This window comes from Vulpes vulpes, chromosome 11, assembly GCF_048418805.1.
Source record: "Vulpes vulpes isolate BD-2025 chromosome 11, VulVul3, whole genome shotgun sequence".
NCBI lineage: Eukaryota > Metazoa > Chordata > Mammalia > Carnivora > Canidae > Vulpes > Vulpes vulpes.
Genome location: NC_132790.1, coordinates 99,127,862 through 99,147,399, shown reverse-complemented (window position 1 = coordinate 99,147,399; position 19,538 = coordinate 99,127,862).

Below are 19,538 nucleotides of genomic sequence, written 5' to 3'. Positions count from 1 at the left end.
CAAATCACTCTCAACTGTATAATTCATCTTTTACAAACTTCTTTTCATAAACTCTGAATTATAATAGAAATATGGATCACTTAATAAAGATTTTTACTGTAAGTATGTGTAGAAGGTCCTTGGAATATTCTGAGCTTTCAGGATGAATAAAAAGCTATTGAATATAAATTATGTTATTGGTATCTGTTCCTTTACACACTTTATCAAAGAAACCGCGTGATACATCTTGCTATCTCCATTTCATAGATGAGAAAGCTAAGTGGTTTATTCAAAGTCACCACAGCTAGAAAATAACCATTTGATTATTCTTATTCTGAATATTTCTGCCTTCTTACTGACATCAAGAAGAAATCTTTGTATCATATCAATCTACAAGAATCTAGAGTATGGGACACCTGGGTGGCTCAGTGGTTGAGCATCTACCTTTGGCTCAGGGCGTGATCCTGGAGACCCAGGATCAAGTCCCATATCAGGCTCCCTGGATGGAGCCTGACTCTCCCTCTGCCTATGTCTCTGCCTCTCTCTCTGTGTCTCATGAATAAATAAATAAAAGCATTTAAAATAAATAAATAAATAACATGAACTTTTATTAAAAAAAAGAATCTAGAGTAAAATAAGAATGAGGTCAGAAGAAATGGTAATGATTATAATGATGCTGATGATATTTAAAAACTTATTACAATAAAATAAAATAAAATAAAAACTTATTACATGCCAGTCATTATGTTAAGAATCTTATAGGCATTGTTTCATTTAATCTTAAGAATATCATATGAAATAAGTAGTTTGACTATCTCCATTTTATAAATAACAGAGACAAAAAAAAGTTAAGAAACTTGTCTCACTCCAAAATTAAATATCTTAATCTCCCCAGAATTAGACATGAAATTGTGCACTATTTTTAAAAGTAAGATATAAAGATGAAAGAGGCATAGATACTTAATCTTTCAAGGAGCTCATAGTCTAACGGGGAAGAAAAACTCCCAATTAATGTGATGGAAATAGGTATAAAATTCAGTGGGGCTCCAAAAAAAAAAAAAGAGTAAATGGTCATCTTAAGGAAAGAAGTGATGCTTAACTTAACTCTTGAACAATAAATAAATGTTGACAAAATTGGGAAAGAGCATTCTTGGCAAGACAAAGGTATGGATAAAGATAAGAAGGGGTAAAAGAGCATAACATATTTAGGGAAATACTTGTTGCCAATATGAATGGAGAGTAACAATAAGTAAGTCAACAAGGAAAACATAGATTTCCAGATGACAATTCTTTCAAGATGAAGGAATTATGGTTTAGCTTTGAATGTGAAATATGAAGACTTATAGGTGAGATGTTTAAGTGTAGAAGTTGAGGAGCCACTCATATACAGGTTTCTGGCTGAAGGAGGATATATCTGAGTTGGAGAGGTAGACTTCAGCATCATCAGAAATCAGGTGTTAATTGAAATCCTAGAAATAGATTAAGTCACCTGGAAATTTATAGAATAACTAAAGAGTAAGCCTGTACTAGGAATCTTAGGAAAACAATATTTAAGATGCAAGATAGGAGCACAAGAAAGAAAAAGAATAATCAGAGGGCTAAAGAACAATCAAGAAAGCATGACACCTTAGAAGTTAAGAAAGCAAATATATTCAAAAATTGGAAAGTAGTCAACAATGTCAAATGACACCTCGAGGTCAAATAAGAGTGACCAAGTAAAATGCAGATGGTCAAAAGAAATCCACTCAGTAGGTGAGAAGAAAAAGATCAATGATCAATTCACACCAAAATTTTTATGTTCATCAACCCTCTATGATCATCTTTTTAAAAGACTTATTTATTCTCAATGCAGAGCTCTATCTCACGACCCTGAGATCATGACGTGAGCCAAAATCAAGAGTCAGATGCTTAACTGACTGAGCCACTCAGGTGCCCTATGATCACTATTTTTATTCTTAGTTTCCAAATGTATACACTAAACTAGTAACTTGCCAAATATCACACAGCTAGTGGGTAGTGAAGACAACACTTGATTCTAAAGTTTTGAGATCCCAAAGCCCATTTTTGAACTCTAAACATAAAGGTTGGGTAAAGTTATTACAATGGTAATGGTGGCTCCCAAAATAAGATGTCTACATCCTCACCCTTGGCACCTGTGAATATTACCTTACTTGGAAAAAGCATCTTTGCAGAGGTACTTAAGAATCTCAAAATGAGGACATTCTGGATTATCCAGTAGGTCTCAAATCCAATGACAACTGTTCTTAAAAGAAACACAAGGAGGAGAGAGACACCGGGAGAAGCAGCAGCCATGTGAAGACAGACAGAGGCAGAAGTTGGAGTGATGCAGTGACCAACCAAGAGGTGCCTGGGGACACTAGGAAGAGACGAGGAAAGATTCTCTCCTAGAACTTTAGCAGGGAGCACAGCCCAGCCAACATTATGAGTTCATATTTCTAGCCTCCAAAACTGTGAGAATAAATTTCAATTGTTTTAAACCATCAAGTTTGCAGCAATTTGTTATAGCAGCCTTAGGAAACTCATGTAGTTGATAGCTTGGGCTGCTCTAAAAAAAATATCGAAAACTAGGTGGGTTATCAACAACAGAAACTGATTTTCTCAAGTTCTGAAGGGTGGAAGTCTAAGATCACGGTGCCAGCATGGCCAGGTTCTGGTGAGAGTCCTTTCCAAGGCAGTAGCTGAAGACAGCCAATGTCACCTTGTATTCTCACATAGCACACACAGTAAAGAGCTCCTTGAGGAATATCAGGGCACTAATCCCATCCATCCAGCCTCTAACCTCATGACCTTATTTCCTCCCAAAGGCTCTATCTACTTCCCAATACTGTCACACTTGGAGTAGGATTTCAACATAGGTATTTTTGTGAAGATATAAACATTTAGTTCAAAACGGTAATGTGATTTTTGTTTGGTTTTTGTTTTTATGTTATTTTGTTTTGGTCACATTTTAAAAGAATTGTTCCCAGGAAAAAAGGAATTCCATTAATCAGATGAATCATTTTAAAAGAAAAACTTCTTGATTATTGCTATTTAAAGGACCTTTACTATGCACATTTAAGAATCAAAGGTGCTTTTATCCTTCAAACTTAGTATCTATTACTGGTGTAGCAAAACCTCATAACAAACCATCAAAACAATGGCTTTCATTTAAAGTTTTTGATTATAATAAATAACAAATGCTTCCAGAAAAGTAGAACATTTAAAAAAATATCTTAGTACTTTACAGGAATAATCAACTATGTCTTCTTAAATCAGATCTAATCAAAAATTTTCAAGAAAAATTATCTTATTCCACAATATTGAGATATTCTAGCATCATGCAAAACTGACTTATTTTGACTATTTTAGAAAGTATGTTGGTGACGCAAATTAAGAAGTAGTAAGCAGTGATCCTCAACCAAAATTTTCCCAATGACTCAAACTCAAGATTTCTAGCATTTAATTTTTCAGGTTTATCCCAACTTCTTTTTTCTGTCAATATATTTTCATTGATGAGGCACCAAAGATAATACATTACCTCTTCCAAAGGTATTCTAGAGACCTCATTAGTACTCTTTTCACCAGATTCATAAAAGATAAATGATTTTGCATCATATATGTGGCTTTGTTCCCTTTTGCTATTTGACATTATGACAGATTTTGATTTTAAATACTTTACACATTCAACATAATTATGCCCTATTTTATAGTTTGCTACATTATACTTTAAAAGTACATTATGCATTGTAGTCTGAAAATTTTCAAGTAATAAATGTGAATGTATTAATTTAGTTAACAAAGCTTCAAGCCAAGTAAAAATAATATTAAAATTGATGTATTCTCTGCTAGAACACACACATAATGGCAAACATAAATTAAATTACTTATTTTGAAATCATATTATACTAATTTTATTAGTACATTATATTAATATATCATAGTATATTACATTAATATACTATATTTATTAATATATACACTAATTTTATTTGGTCATGTTGTACTAATATCCAACAAGTAGTGAGAAAAATATCAGAAATTAGATTTTATTTTAATGCAACATAGGTAAAAAGGAATAGGCGATGGGATTAGTGTATGAAAAATAAGTACATTTTTAACCTCTTAAGGCAATTTCAAAATAATGTAGTGTTAATGGAAAGACTATGAACTTTTTATTCAGGGAACTATGATTTTCAACTTCTGCACCACCACTAACTAGCTGAGTGATACAGCATATAGTAATTTACCTCTATGAGACTTTATTGTTATCTGAATCATGGGAGATTCCCTACTTTCTGGGCCACTGTGGAAATTAAATGCAGTAAGTGAATAAGGTATCAATGGAGACTGACAGATAGTAAATAATCACTACATGAGAAACATTGTTGTTGTTGAATCTACCTTTAGGATTTGAAGTGCTAAAAGGGGCAATTGCATGATTTGTGAATCTTCCTAGATACGATATCATGCCTTTTCTTAAGATCTCTTTTCACATTCTGCTACCTTTTCTTTGTAGATTCTCCTCATTGCTTATATGTTGTATTACAGAGAATTAATCACAACTTTGAGATGTCTTATATAACTGACTATATATATCATTATCATGGGGCTTCTTAATGCTTTTAGGCAACCAAGCTCACTGAGGAAAAAATAGAGCCCATAATGAGTGAAGAATAACATACTTAGGAAATGCAAACATTGGAATACTGTTCAAAGTGTCAACAGCAGATTAGTCAAATGTAGCACCTCCCCTTTAAAAAAGATAAATAAGTCAGAGGTTTTAAGTTTGGGAGATTTACCTTCTTTTTTCTGTAGTAAAAATTATTCTTGGGGCACTTGGGTGGCTCAGTCAGTTGAGCATCCGACTCCTGGTTTCAGCTCAGGTTGTGATCTCCAGGTTGTGGGATTGAGCCCCCAGCTGGGCTCTGCACTCAATGTAGAGTCTGCTCCCCATTCTCTCCCCCTTGCTCATTCTCTTTCTCTCAAATAAATAAATAAAATCTTTAAAAAATATATTCTTAAAAAAAGAAAACTATTTATAGGCTTTTGGTCCAAAGTAGTATCTTTCTTCTCCCACAAAAAAATAAGTGGCAAAATCATATAATATCATCTTTTCAGGTGTACTGTTTGTTGTCACATCATAATGTTGACAACAAAAATTAAAGTTCCTCTGTAAGAACAAGAGAGAACAGGGATCCCTGGGTGGCGCAGCGGTTTGGCGCCTGCCTTTGGCCCAGGGCGCGATCCTGGAGACCCGGGATCGAATCCCACGTCAGGCCCCCAGTGCATGGAGCCTGCTTCTCCCTCTGCCTGTGTCTCTGCCCCTCTCTCTCTCTCTCTGTGACTATCATAAATAAATAAAAATTAAAAAAAAAAAAAAAGAACAAGAGAGAACAGAAGCCTTTCTGGGCTGGGGTTCTTAGGGACCAGCTTAAATGAGGAATGAGGTGGGGCCAAGCCTACTCTGAATAGCAAGGAACGTAAGCAGAAGTGGAGGCAAGAGAGGAGGGCCAAATAAACTGTGGCCAAGACCACAGAGATAATCAACACCAAAGGACCAAGGCAGAGAGATGAAAAAATGGTTTCAGGGTACTAGGTCTGTAAATAGAGCTGAATATATAAAAAGAACAGATTTAAAAAATGACCCTAACATATAGACCTAGTAGGTAAAAACAGGGGTCTTTTTTTTTTAATCTTTCCAGTTGTCTGTGGTCTTATCTTTCCACATGAATGGAGCCATTAAAGGCATCAAATCAGAACAAAGAATACAACCAGGAATGACCATCACTCCCTCAAAAGCACACTTCCCAAATGTTGTTTTAAAAGGGGGCCTTCAGTTCTATCTTCACCAAATATTCTTAATCACTTATATGACAGGATCATCTATTAAGTGACTTTCATTAGTCACTTCAAGTTGACACTAAAACTTTCCTCTATTAAAAAATAATAATAATTCATTGCTCTATCTGGAGCCAAACACATATCAGATAAGCCTAGAATATTACTTCTTAACCATATACCAATATGCTAGGAAACTATCAAAGACTACTAGAGTTGTGTGAAAAGAACTCAAGAGCCAACTTTAAGAGGCTCTCACTAGCCAAAGATGGGAAAGTTCAAGTATCAATAAAGAAAACTATAATTGATAGAAAAAAATAAAAATGCAAACCAAAAGCTCATAGTAATATTTTAAAGATAACAACTGGTCACATTTGGAGGATCTTAGGATATTAATTCATTATTTTGAAAACTGGAAAACAAAGGGAAAGAATCTAGAAACTTTTCTGCTGCTTTAAAACATATGATACCTCATGATAATACAATAGCTGATGAGGGAGTTTCTGTTTATAATTATCGCAGCTAATAAATGAAGATGAACTGACAGATTTTTGTAACCTCTAGTGAATTAACAGATCTGGGAAGTGAACATCAATGGCTAATGGCATTACAAAAAGCGAGACACCAGATACTATGCATCTCCTGGTGGAAATACACATCAACTATGCAGTATTTCGGGGGGGAAAAAGGTGAACCTGAATCTTACCAAACCTTTAAATAACTATCAATTCACAGAGGACAGAGAAACTTGTTAATCAAGAGCATATGAGACAATCTGATATACAAAATCCAGACTATGAAGAAGATCTACAAGAAAAATGATGTGTTTCTTCAACAAGTAGATTTTAAGGACAGAAAAAAGACATTTACAGAGAATCTATGGATCAAGAAACACTTAAGAGATATAGAAACTAATCTAAATGCATAGATCTTATTTGGGTACTGATTAAAAAATCTGTTAAAAAGAAAAAGTAGGGGTGGGGAGAAAAAGTATTAGGCAAAATATAAATCCAGTCTATGTACTTGATATAATAAACTTATTAATATTTCTTATTTTAGATGTGATAATACTACTGGGATTATGTTTTAAAAATCAGTCTTTAGGGGCACCTGGGTGGTGAAGTCAGTTGGGCTCTGAGTCTTGGTTTTAGCTTGGGTTATGATCTCAGGGTCATGAAATGGAGCCCCGATATCGGCTCCACACTCAGTGTGGGGTCTCTTGAGATTCTCTCTCCCTCTCCCTCTGCCCCTCCCACTTGTGCTCTCTCTCACTCTTTTTCTCTCTCTCTAAAATAAATAATCTCTCTCTCTCTTTTTTTAAAAAGTAGTCTTTATTCTTGAGAGTTACATACCAAAATATCTACAGTGGTTTGCAAATCAGAATTGTCCAATAAATAGTGGTTATCATCATCATTATTATATAGTTGACCTGGGAAGCATCCAAAATTAGCACTACTATAAAAACAAAGTAAAATCTTCTTGGAAATGGAGTAAATTGAGATTATGCCAGAAGCATCATCACTGCACACAAGAGAGAGGTGATGCCTCACAAAAGGAATATTGGAGTGTTTCAACACAGGTAGGAGAACAAATGCTGGGTAGTAAAAAAACAAACATCCTACTATATGGAGAAAGAAGGAAACTTTTTTTTTAAGCCTAGTATGTAATTTTATATGAACTAAGATTCAGATAGAGTAGCATTGCCCTTTATAAATTTCAGTTACAACCTAAATCACAGCTAAATTTCTACCCATGCCATAGTCTTTTATTGTTTTTAAGATTTTATTTATTTATTCATGAGAGACATACAGAGAGAGAGGCAGAGACATAGGTAGAGGGAGAAGCAGGCTCCCTCCGGGGATCCTGATGTGAGACTCGATCCCAAGACCCTTAGATCACAACCTGAGCCGAAGGCAGATGCTCAAGCATTGAGCCACCCAGGTGGCCCCCCATGCCTTAGTCTTTTGCATGGCAAAGCAAAGCATTAATTAGACGCTCACGTACTTTCCCTTTTTATCACCTGTAAATATATGTGTGTATGATTTGATTGTAACAGTGTAAAATCTACCTCAAAAGGAACGCTGAATCAAGTACTATCCTTTTGGCTTTTACACTAAACTTGTGTATAAGGATTATTTATGTATTGACAGAGAGGAACATATTGAGCCAACATTTTGATCTCAATATGATCCATATATTTAAGAAGAGAGAAATGTACCTTTGTGTCACAAATTAACTTAAATATTAATTTATTTACTGATCCTGAAGTATGGGAACCTAGATTTAGACCGACTCTGGAATAGTTTAGTAGCAAGAAACTAATGAAAAAGAAGATTTTCAAAATTTGTTCTTTATAATGACCACCATCCTGTTGGTGGCTGATTTTCTTGAGATTATGATAGTCAAAGGTGTCATTTGGCTTCACATCTGAGCAAACAGCCTTCTTCAATCTCATTCCAGAGTAGAGTGATGACCTATCTTTCTGTATGGTTTTTATTATTATTCAATAATACAGAGGAGATTGCAACACAGATCTAGTAAACAGTTACCTCTCTCTTAAGTGTTGAAAAACTACAGGGAATAAGTCCCCTTTAGGAGTAGTTGAAAAGTTTACAATTTTAATTTTTTTTTGTAGGCATCGAAATCACTCTGAGAACCTGTTATAGATAGGTGCGCCACTCCCAAGAGATTCTGATATGTTGTGTTTGGGTGTGGAGCAACTTGTGAATTATTATAAAGTTCTCTGGTTGATTCTGATACACATAAAACTTGGAAAATTACTTGAATAAAATATAAATCAACATGCAAAAAAAAACCCCTAAATTTCTACTCTAAGATTAGAGTAGTAGAGTATATGATTAGTAGATTAGTATAAGATTAGTAGAGTATATGTAATTATGATTAATTTTAGTCAGATCTCACAATTTAGAGTTTTAGGTAGAGCTCTTAAAAATATACATTATCTTCTTTCTAATGTCAATTTGAGAAGGTGTCAATTTCTCACAATTTATATAAACAGAATAAAATTTCACTGCCAAAGTTGTAGGATAACGTTTTACATTAATACATCCCATTACTGAAAGGCCACAATTTATTTTGCTATGCACATACAAAAATATCTGCACATATCTGACTGTAATGAAGAAAACCAAAACCTAAATATTTTAAATTATATTTATACAATGACTTACGACATTCCATTCTGGGGGAAAAAAATGTTAATTTTTTTAGATGGTGAAGATTTCAAAAGCTCTCAATTTCTTTCAGAAGGCAGCCTGTATCAAAAAACATCACTACAGGGGCTGGCTCATTCGAAGGAGTGGGACGTGTTTGACCTCCAAGTTGGGTCTACGGATTACTAAAAATAAATAAACTTGAAAAAAAAGACAAGAAAAAGAAAACACCACCACAGTGATAATTACATTGGCGATGATCAAGTGTAAATTTCTGTTTACTCAAAGCCTTCCTGAAGATTTGTCCAAAAAGTATAGGAGAAACTTGGAGTAAATTAGTTTACAAATGCAACCCACTAATTCAGCAGATATTTATCAGACTCTTGCTTTCCCCAAGCACTGTTTTAACTCCTTGGTATACAATGATGAATCACATGCAATACTGTCCCCACCTACAGTACACAGTGAAGAAGGGAAGACTTCTATCTGAATAATCACTGTATGACGTAATGAACAGTATGACAGAGGTACAGATTCAATGCTGTACAAGAAAAGAGGCGCTAAGATTTTCCTGGGAGGTCAGGAAAGTTGGCTAGAAGATAGAATAAGTAGTAGAAATACGGCTGACTATAAAAGAGACACTGGATTTCACACTTCAGATAATTCGAACCTGTAGAGTCATGGTCGCATAATATACATATTTTTAGAAAGATTACACGGGCAGCAATGTGGAGATGAATTGGAGCGGGTGAGACTGAAAACAGGAACACCGGGAGAAAGCTATTTTAAGAGGGGAGAATTAGGACAAAGAGAATGGAGAGGAAAGCTGGATGTGAAGATCTTTGGAAGGTTGTATTATTCAGGAGACTTTGGGAGTGATCAGAAAGGGGGTTATGGAATAAGAGAAGCGGTAAAGCCAGTGGTTCTTAAAACGGTACCTGGAACAGAAGCATAAGCATATCCTAGGAACTTTGTAGAACTAGAAATTCTCTGACCTCACTCCAGAAACTAAACCAGAAACTCTGGATATGGGGTCCCATCATCCATGTTTAATAAGGCCTCTAGGGGATTCCAATGCTAAAGTTTGAGAAGCACTTGAAGCTATTGGTTCCCAAACATAGCTGCACATTAGAATTGCCTGGGAAGCTTAGAAAAAGAAATTCCCACCTCAGAGATTCTGGTTTCATTGGTCCAGACCCTGACCCACCTACCAGGGTATGTAAAAGGTCGCCCCAGTTGAATTCAATGAGTGCCCAATTACGGTAGACTGTTGGTTCTGGTTGGGGAGGCTGAGTGGGTAAGTGCCTGGCACATGGGTAAGTGCTGTGTGTTGGTAAATTAAAAAAAATAATAATGGGTATGGAATATTTTGTGTGAACTGTGAGACATTTAGGCTTCCTAGTAGGAGGGAGGTAATTCATCAGGTGAGCCTCACCTGTGCCTCCAGGAGACACATACAACATTATAACCCCTGTAACTAGACTGCCAAGTCCTTGAAGACTTGGCATCATGGATTGTTCCTTTTTGTATCTCCACTTCCTAGCACAATGTCTGGCCTACAGTAATTTTTCAATAAGTGATTGTTGAATAAATGAACTAATGAAGGATTATTCATTTCATTCATTAATTTTTACTTTATATAGAAAATAAGATCTCAAATGATATCTTCTAAAAACAAATAAACAGCTTCGGGATGGTGGTTTAAGCCAAAGTGTCCTTAGCTGGAGTCAGAAGATAAATAGCACAACATTACACATCTTACCTCATTCAGATCTAGCCAGAAAATCAGGTGGATCTGGGCCTGCAGAAAAATCTATTAGAGATGCTGGGAGGAGTGGAGGCAAGGAAATGAAGGTGGCAGACACTAGGACTGGAAGAAGAAGAAGAAGAAGAAGAAGAAGAAGAAGAAGAAGAAGAAGAAGAAGAAGAAGAAGAAGAAGGAAGAAGAAGAAGAAGAAGAAGAAGAAGAAGAAGAAGAAGAAGAAGAAGAAGAAGAAGAAGAAGAAAAGACTTAGAGCACCAGAAAGTCATTTCTGAAGCAGTTTCCATTGGCCTAGCAGAAGAACTGGGAAATTTCATAGTCTTAAAAATGCTGCCAAAGAAATTAAAACATTATTTAATTCTTGATGGACTTAGTGTCAGAGCCAGCTCTACCATTAGCTAGCTTCTGACCTTGGGTGAGTCACTTGCCTCTCTGAGCCTCAGTTTCCAACTCTCCAAACTAAGGCATTGATTAATGATCCAAAAGGTCCTTTTCAGCTCTATAATTCTTTGATTATAATAGCAGATTGCTAATTTAAGCTCTTCCAAGGAAAAATGATATGCTTTTTTTTTTTTGAATTCATGGGGCTATTGCAGGGACCCTATACCTCTTTTCTGGGTATAATAACACTGTCTACTATTAAAATATATTCATTCTGTGTTTTAGACTTTTATTTATAATGATATGGAGTGACATCCAATGTAGATAATTACCAAAAAATAGTGCTTAATGCACTAGACCAAATTTATTTTTAACTTTGAGTCACCCATCACAACTCTGTAATAGCAAAATGCTACGAAGATCTTAACAGTCTCTAAAGAGCCTTTGTGAAAACTAGCTTGAAAATATCATGATACCAATTTAGTTCTTGAACAATTTATTGGTAAAACTGAAAAGGCTGTACCCATCATCTGGGTTATAGTTGCTCTCTAGACTTACGAAAAAAAAAAATTACAACCAGTAACTCTGGATAGGTAAGAAGTATGAGTCATGATTCTATGACATTTAGGCTTAGATACAAATTGCACATAGCACATCTAGGGATTTGTGTCAAACTCAGGTTTAAATGGTGGAAACTGATTTATCTATTTACTTAGATTACAAAGTTTCAGTACCTCTCGGGAATCGATCTCTTTGTAGAAAGTCATCAGTTATTTGAGATTTTTACCACAAAACCTACTATGCCTCCAGTGTGCTATGTCTGATTATTCTTAAATGAAATCTTGGTTTGCAAAAAATTTCACCATACGCCGGATATTGATAGCTTCAGAGAAACACTTACTTCATTAGATTCTAAAGCACTCAAGCCATACTTCCAAAGCACAGACAAACCTCCAGAGTCTCCTTCAAAAATTACTCACAACCCAGCTACTATTGTAGCCATAAAACGCACGCTCTCAGAACCAGAGTTAAGGAAGAAACCAGTTCTTTATTCTGCTAACTGCACAAGGAATATTTTCCGTGTTATCAAAAACTCTAAAGCTCCATAAAATATGATGTTCCTGTCAACATTGACTTCGGATAAACACTTCAAACATGAAAGCAGTTCCCAACAACTGGAAGTCAATTCTTTCTTTGACACGTAGCTGGGGCATGCAACATTCATCATGTTGAGTATTTATAAGCATCCAAAAGTTTCATGCCATGTATTAATTTATCAATAGTTCTGCCTAATTTGTGCATGACAAGTCTTTTGTGTAAGAGCGTGGCATTTAGCTAGTGAGTAAATCTAGTTGAACACCCAGCATCTCAAACTCTACAAATCTTGCTGAAATTTATTTGTAATCACAGAAACATTGTTCTTAATTTAAAATGTTCTCTGACAGTCAAATATTCATGATGGTGACTAAAATGCAGAGAGTCATAGGCTTCCCAAAAAGAGAACATTCTTGATTAGAAAAAAAGAAAAAAAAATCTGTAAAGGAAATTATATGCCATAGTAATTTCTTGTATACACTGAAAATTTGGAAATATAGCTACTGTAAATGTCAAAGGTCTGTTATATGCAAAAGGCAGATGATAACGAACTTTGGTAAATATTTGTTAAATCAACTACACTATAGGAAGAGTAAAGATGATCACCATGTAGGTGAAATTGCTCAGTGAACTATAAAGTACTTTGCAAATAAAAATATTAAAAGTAATGTAGAGAAAAGCACCAAGATGCATCATCATTTAAGGATGCCAGACTGTAATAAAAGCTACCGAGTCCATTTCTGTATTCCTTCTGAGAAAACAAAAAGTTCTAGTTATATTTTGCCTCTATGCCATTTCTGTTTCCACAAGTTCCTAAGAGGAAATTCTGTGTTTGGAAGAACTACATGAGAAACAAGAAGAGAGAGACAGAAACTAAGACTGGGGGGGGGGGGGGGGGGGGTGGCGGGGGAGAGGAAGAGAAAATCTAAAGAGCTAGATTAATATATTGCATGTATTTAATTGTGGATAAGTGGAACTATAAAAAGAATATTTCATAGTCTCATAGCATGCTTGTTGTCTTTTCAACAAATTAACTGGATCTGGATGTTGGTTATTGGCTATGTTAACAGTAGAGTAAACCTCTCTTCTGGGGCTAATGTTTTAGAGACAAGTATGTTTTATTGGTTTTATTAATCAAATACTAACTAGCCTGCAATTTACTACTTTAATGTGTATCTCAAAATCTTCTAGGATAAGTCTAAATTTACTGACAACTTCGACATCTTAATGTCGAAAGTTTGTATTTTTATTTCTAAAAATGCATTACTTTCTTTAAAGAGATCCGACAAATAGGTCCTAGAATCACAGATTTTCAGAACTGGGATAGGCTTTCTATGTCACTCAGTCTTACCTTCAATTAAAATTATGAAATATCTCTAAAATGTCCCAGGCCGGGATGCTCTTTGGACACTTCCCATGACAGGTAACCTCACTACTTTGGGAGAGCGTCATTTCAATTTTAAAGAGTTCTGGTGGGTTCTTTTTAAAATTCATATACTCACTTTAAATCTGCCTGTTTCTAATTTCCACAGTGTGGTCTTAACTTCTTCAGATGGAGAATCAAAGAATAAATCTAATCTCACTTCCTTATGAAAACCCTACAAATGTTCAGCACAGCTATCATAAGTAAAGCATTTGGAAGTAAAGCATTATCCAATCAATAAATGCAAGCTATTATCACTTTTACCATCAAAACCCTAAATATGCTTCTTTCTCAGACTTTTTCATACCCAGTTTCTTTAAGAGCCTTTTATTTGGAATATTTCAAAGACTCAAACTCAGCATCAAGCCATGTTCAGGACATCCAAATTTTTTTTCAGAGGTTGAGAACCTGACCTAAAATAATGGAATGCTATGACTCCACCTTCATCTTTATTTCTTCACTATTTTTCGTTTGTTTACAAAGGCAGTTTAGTTCACCTTAATAAAACAAATACTGAATGTTTACTCTTATGAGTGAAACAATACAATCTGAAGTCTTTCCTAGCAGGTGATTCTAAAAGAAGAGAAATCATCATGCAGGTTTTTCTTTGCTCTTTCATAATTATTATTTATATAACTGTTTACCCATTACCAATATATGTTAAAATCAATTTTTAAAAAATATTTATTTATTCATGAGACAAAGAGAGAGGCAGACACAGGCCGAGGGAGAAGCAGGCTCCACGCAGGGAGCCCAATGTGAGACTTGATCCTGGGACTCCAGGATCACACCCTTGGCTGAAGGCAGATGCTCAGCCACTGAGCCACCCAAGCATCCCAAAATCCATTTTTATATTCGAGATTAATCAGTTCACTTACCAACTGGTTTTATGTAAGAAACTTGGCTATAATATTTACATGAATATTATATTTTAAATATTTATAAAATGCCAATGTTGGGTTTTTTTATTTGGCCAAATCCCATTATAACCAAATGCTATAAACATGAATGAATGAATGAATGAATGAATGAATGAATGAATGAGACATTAGTCCTCAATTTAACAATCCTCTAAGGAGATTCCAAGAATCAGAATCTTCAAGACAATAAAATTTTAGTGTAAAGAGAGAATTGGAGGAGTCTTCTGAGATATTTTCAAGACTTTTTAATAACAATCATAGGTGCAGTATAGGTTCTCTGTTTTCACTTGAAGCAAATGAATTCTTGAGTTCCATATATTTAATTTGGGCTTCATTATCATTATTATCATCACATTTTACTTTATAGCATTTATTAGGGGGATTTCCAAACAAAGATTATAGTGAAAAGGTTTTTCTACTCAACTCTCCAAAAAATCTAACCACCCCTCCCCGCAAAAAAGGAGAATGGAAAGTAGTGAACAAAACTCCATCTTTAATGAAGGGTCCAAATCAGTAAATTTCGTACTGAAGGTGATGGGAAGAAGACAAAAGCAAACACATGTCTCCATTGTTAAACTAATCACATGAGGAGGCCATTAGGTAGAGGTGGCTCTAGTGCCATGGTGGCCTACATAAGCAAATCAAAATCTAAACCTGTAAATGCCTCCAGGTTTGGAAATGGAAACCTAAGGACAGCCAGTTACAAAAAGCCAACTGGCTTAAGCTATAATGAGTGGATCATTTCCTTTCTTTGCTTCCACACCGTCTCCCTGTAGGTAGCTCCCTTGGCTCCTCTCAGTTAAGTACTTCTAACCACTTCTAGTCAAGGGCTACTCAATTCAATCAATTTTTGCTAAAATAAAAGTTTTAAAATTTTTATTACACCTCAGTTTATCTTTGAACACTGTAATCTAGAGCAGAGTTATACAAAAAGTCTATCAAGTGCTGTATCTTAAAACAGAGAATATATCTTCTTTTTAAGTGCCCATGGATCTTTCACAAAAATGAACTAAATATTATACAGCCAAGAAAATCTAAATTCATTCCAAAATTTATAAATAATGTGGGTCATTTGTCTCTCATCCAATATAATTCTATTAGAAGTATGTAGAAAATATTTTTTTAAATTCTCCCATCTGGAAATTAAAATGAAAACTCTTTCAAATAATTTTAGATCTAAATGAAAAACAGCCCAAATTGCATATAGTTTTTAAATGATAATAATGAAAGTAATATGAATCTCTACATTCTCCTTCATCTCCTCTCCTGTGCTGCTCATTCTATGCATATCTGTTGCCCATTCAATGAGGAGGCACTGAAGAAGACTCTAGTGTTCACCACAGCCAGGAAAAGCCCAAGGAAACAGTCAAAACCCAAAATAGAAAGCTATTTGTTTTCAATCAGCAGATAAATCCTATTGTGATTAGTAGGGCTTCTTGTTGAAATCAGAATAAGAATTTAATTTGGTGGTCATTCAATAAAATAAACATATCCATAGGTTGGAAATGAAGGAACAAGATTAATTTGAGCTCCAAAGAGAAGACGCTACTTTACTCTAGAATTATTCTCCCATAGATAGCAAAATATTCACAATTGGAAAATATCATCTGGTTCCAGTACATACAGACTAATACTTCTGTTCTCACTCCAAACTAAAACCTATGAGACTTAGCTATCACAAAGTATAGATTTTAAAAAATAATTTTATTATGTATATTTTTTCAAGCATTTCCATTGCTATGCAAAAACAAATGGAATTAATTAATTATGCAATCCAAGAAGTTAGAAAACAAAAATAAGTTGATTTTTTTTAATTTAATGAGTAAAAGAAGTAAAACAGTGAATTTGTAAATAAATCCATTGTTTTAAATGGATTTAAATAGAGCAATAAAATAGATTCCCTACTACAATCTAGTCAAGAAAGTAAAGTGCCAAAGCAAAAAATATTCAAAATGAAACTTGGAGAGAAATAGCCAAGATATGAGAAAATCATAAATCATGAAAATCATGGGAGAATGATTTACTCAACTCTATGCAAATATATTTGAAAACCCAAATGAAGTAAATTCTTTTTCTTTTTTGTCTTTTATTTCTATATCCCAATACGATTTTTCTTACTCCTTAGGATCCAATGTGTTCATTATTTACAATACATTGCTGTTAGCCATTTTGAAGAGACATCTGCACTTCCATGTACATTGAAGCAACATTCATGACAGCCAAGAGGTGGAAACTACCTAAATGTGCCTTATAAGATGACCAGAAAAAGAAAATGTGCTCCAGGGCGCCTGGGTGGCTCAGTTGGTTAAGCGTCTGACTTTGGCTCAGGTCATGAACTCAGGGTCCTGGGATGAGCCCTGCCTCTGGCTACCTGCTCAGCAGGGAATTGGCCTCTCCTTCCCCCCCCCACCCCCGGCCCCCCGCCCTGCAACTCCTGCTCTATCTCACTATCACATAGATAAATAAAATCTTTTTAAAAAATAATAGCTCCTATAATATACAAGGGGCTATTATTTGGCCTTTAAAAAAAAAAGGAAATTCACCAATTTGTGGCAACATGAATGAATTTTAAGGACGTTATGCTATGTGAAATTAGCCAGTTACAGATGAAGCTACTACTTTTAATAGACATTACTCATCTTTTGTTTTTCTTTGGTTTTAGTAATTATAAAAATATTCTTTCCTTTTGTGATCTCTTATAAACCTTGTCCATGGTATTTGGTTTTTTTAAGCAGAAATATTTCTTAATTTAAATGTAAAAAGTATCATCAATGTTTTTCCTTTTTGAGTCATATGTTTTCAGCTTTAATTAGTAAAACCTTGGGATGCCTGGGTAGCTCAGCGGTTGAGCGTCTGCCTTCAGCTCAAGGCGTGATCCCAGAGTCCCTGGATTGAGTCCCTCATCAGGCTTCCTGCATGGTGCCTGCTTCTCCTTCTGCTTGTGTCTCTGCCTCATTCTCTCTGTGTCCCTCATGAATAAATAAATAAAATCTTTTTTAAAAATTAGTAAAACCTTCACTGCTCTGGATTACAAAAGATCTTAGTAGTTTGCCTTTTACATTTAAGTATTTCATTTACCCCAAATCACCTTTAAATGTGGTACATGGTCAGGATCTATTTAAATTTTTTTCCATAAAGACATCATCTACCATAGCTTGTCCTTCATGGTGACATGTTTGTAAAATATGTTGTTAGATATCCACAGGTCTGTCTCTGAACTCCCTGTTCTAATGCACTGGTAGTTCACGTGTTCTTGTACTAATATCACACCACTTTTAGAGCAATGGCTTCATTGTATGTATTACTTCTCTCTTATAATGCTGACTTAGCTATTCATGGACCTCTATTCTTCCAAATAAGTTTTAAATTGTTTATTGAGTTCTTCAAAAAAAAAAAGTCCACTAGAATTTTGATCAGAAATGTATTATATGGATAAATTTAGAAAAAAATTATAACATTGTAATAATGTTACTTTATCCAGAATCACAGAAATCTCTCCATTTATTTAAATCATCTTCCTTAGCCTTTTGTTAAAAAGGTTTTCCTAAGTAGGGCTTGAATGTTCATGATTAAATTAATTCCTCAGACATTTCATGTTTTTTAGTGCTTCAAGTGCTGAAATTATGAAAATAAGTATTTTATTACATTTTCTAGTTGGTTAGTGCTATTGATTTTTAAAAATTGATCTCTTGAACAACAAATGAATTCTTTCTTTATGATTTTATTTATTTGAGAGAAGGAGAAGGAGAAGCAGACTCTCCACTGAGCAAGACCTCCAAGCTGCTGATCCCAGGACCCTGAGATCATGACCTGAGCCAAAGGTACTTAACCAACTGAGCCACTCAGGCACCCCAAATTCTCTTTTTAGTTGTAATAATTTGTCTGTAAGTTCTTTTGCTTCCCAGGTTTATGATTGTATCATTTGCACATAATACTAATTTTCTTTCTTAACTTCCATTCCTTCCAAACTCATTTTCTTTTCCTCATTACAGTGGTTAGGACCCTTAGCAATATATTCAACTGTAATGGTAATAGTGGGTATGGGTATACTTGTTCTGTTCTTACTGGGAGACAATTATCCATGCATATCTCATGTTTCTGCGTGTCTTACAAGCAGAGAATTGAATAGAAATGCCTTTCTATATCCTCTTTGTAGTGATGTCTGTATCCAAAGTAAAAGGCAGGTTTGCTTATAGCCTTGGAAAAAAACAAAACAAAACAAAACAGTGTCTCCCTCCAGAGTGAAGGGCAGGCATACTCACTGACCATAATAAACTATTGGTATTCCCTAAGCTAGTTCAGGGTTTCTCCCCTGTAACACAATCTCTTGTGTGTGTGCAGGTGGTCATTTGGCCTTCTGCATGTTAATCTGTGGAAATTTGGGCTTGGGAAGCTGGCACAAGAAAATACTGATATTCTGCTACTGTTGTGAGTAATAAAATTCTTTATTTCTGAACCAGGAATCCCCTGTATATTGCCATGAAACTGTAGCAACCTAACTTATTACCTTGCAAATAGGGTAAAATCTGCAAGTGTTTGTTTATAATAGCCTCAAACTGGCAACAACACTAATGTCCATCTATGTTGGAATTGATAAATTATGTGATATTCATAAGGTATTATACACCAAAGAGAAAGAACCACTATATTTAAAAACGTGGGTAAGTTTCACAAACGTGACGTTGAGCAAATGAAACTAGATACAGAAGAGTGCATACTTTATTTCTCCAAGGAAAACTAGTCTATAATTATAGGTTAAAAATCAGAACATTGGTGACTCTTAGGGTAGGGGAGAGTAGCAACTGGAAGGGACACAGGGGGCCTCTGACATTTTGGTGCAGTATTTCTTCATCTAGGTGCTATTTACATAGGGGAGCTTACTTCGTGAAAATTTATTGATTTGATTTTTATTATTTGCACACTTTTCATATGCATGTTATACATCAATGGAATTTATTTAAAAATAT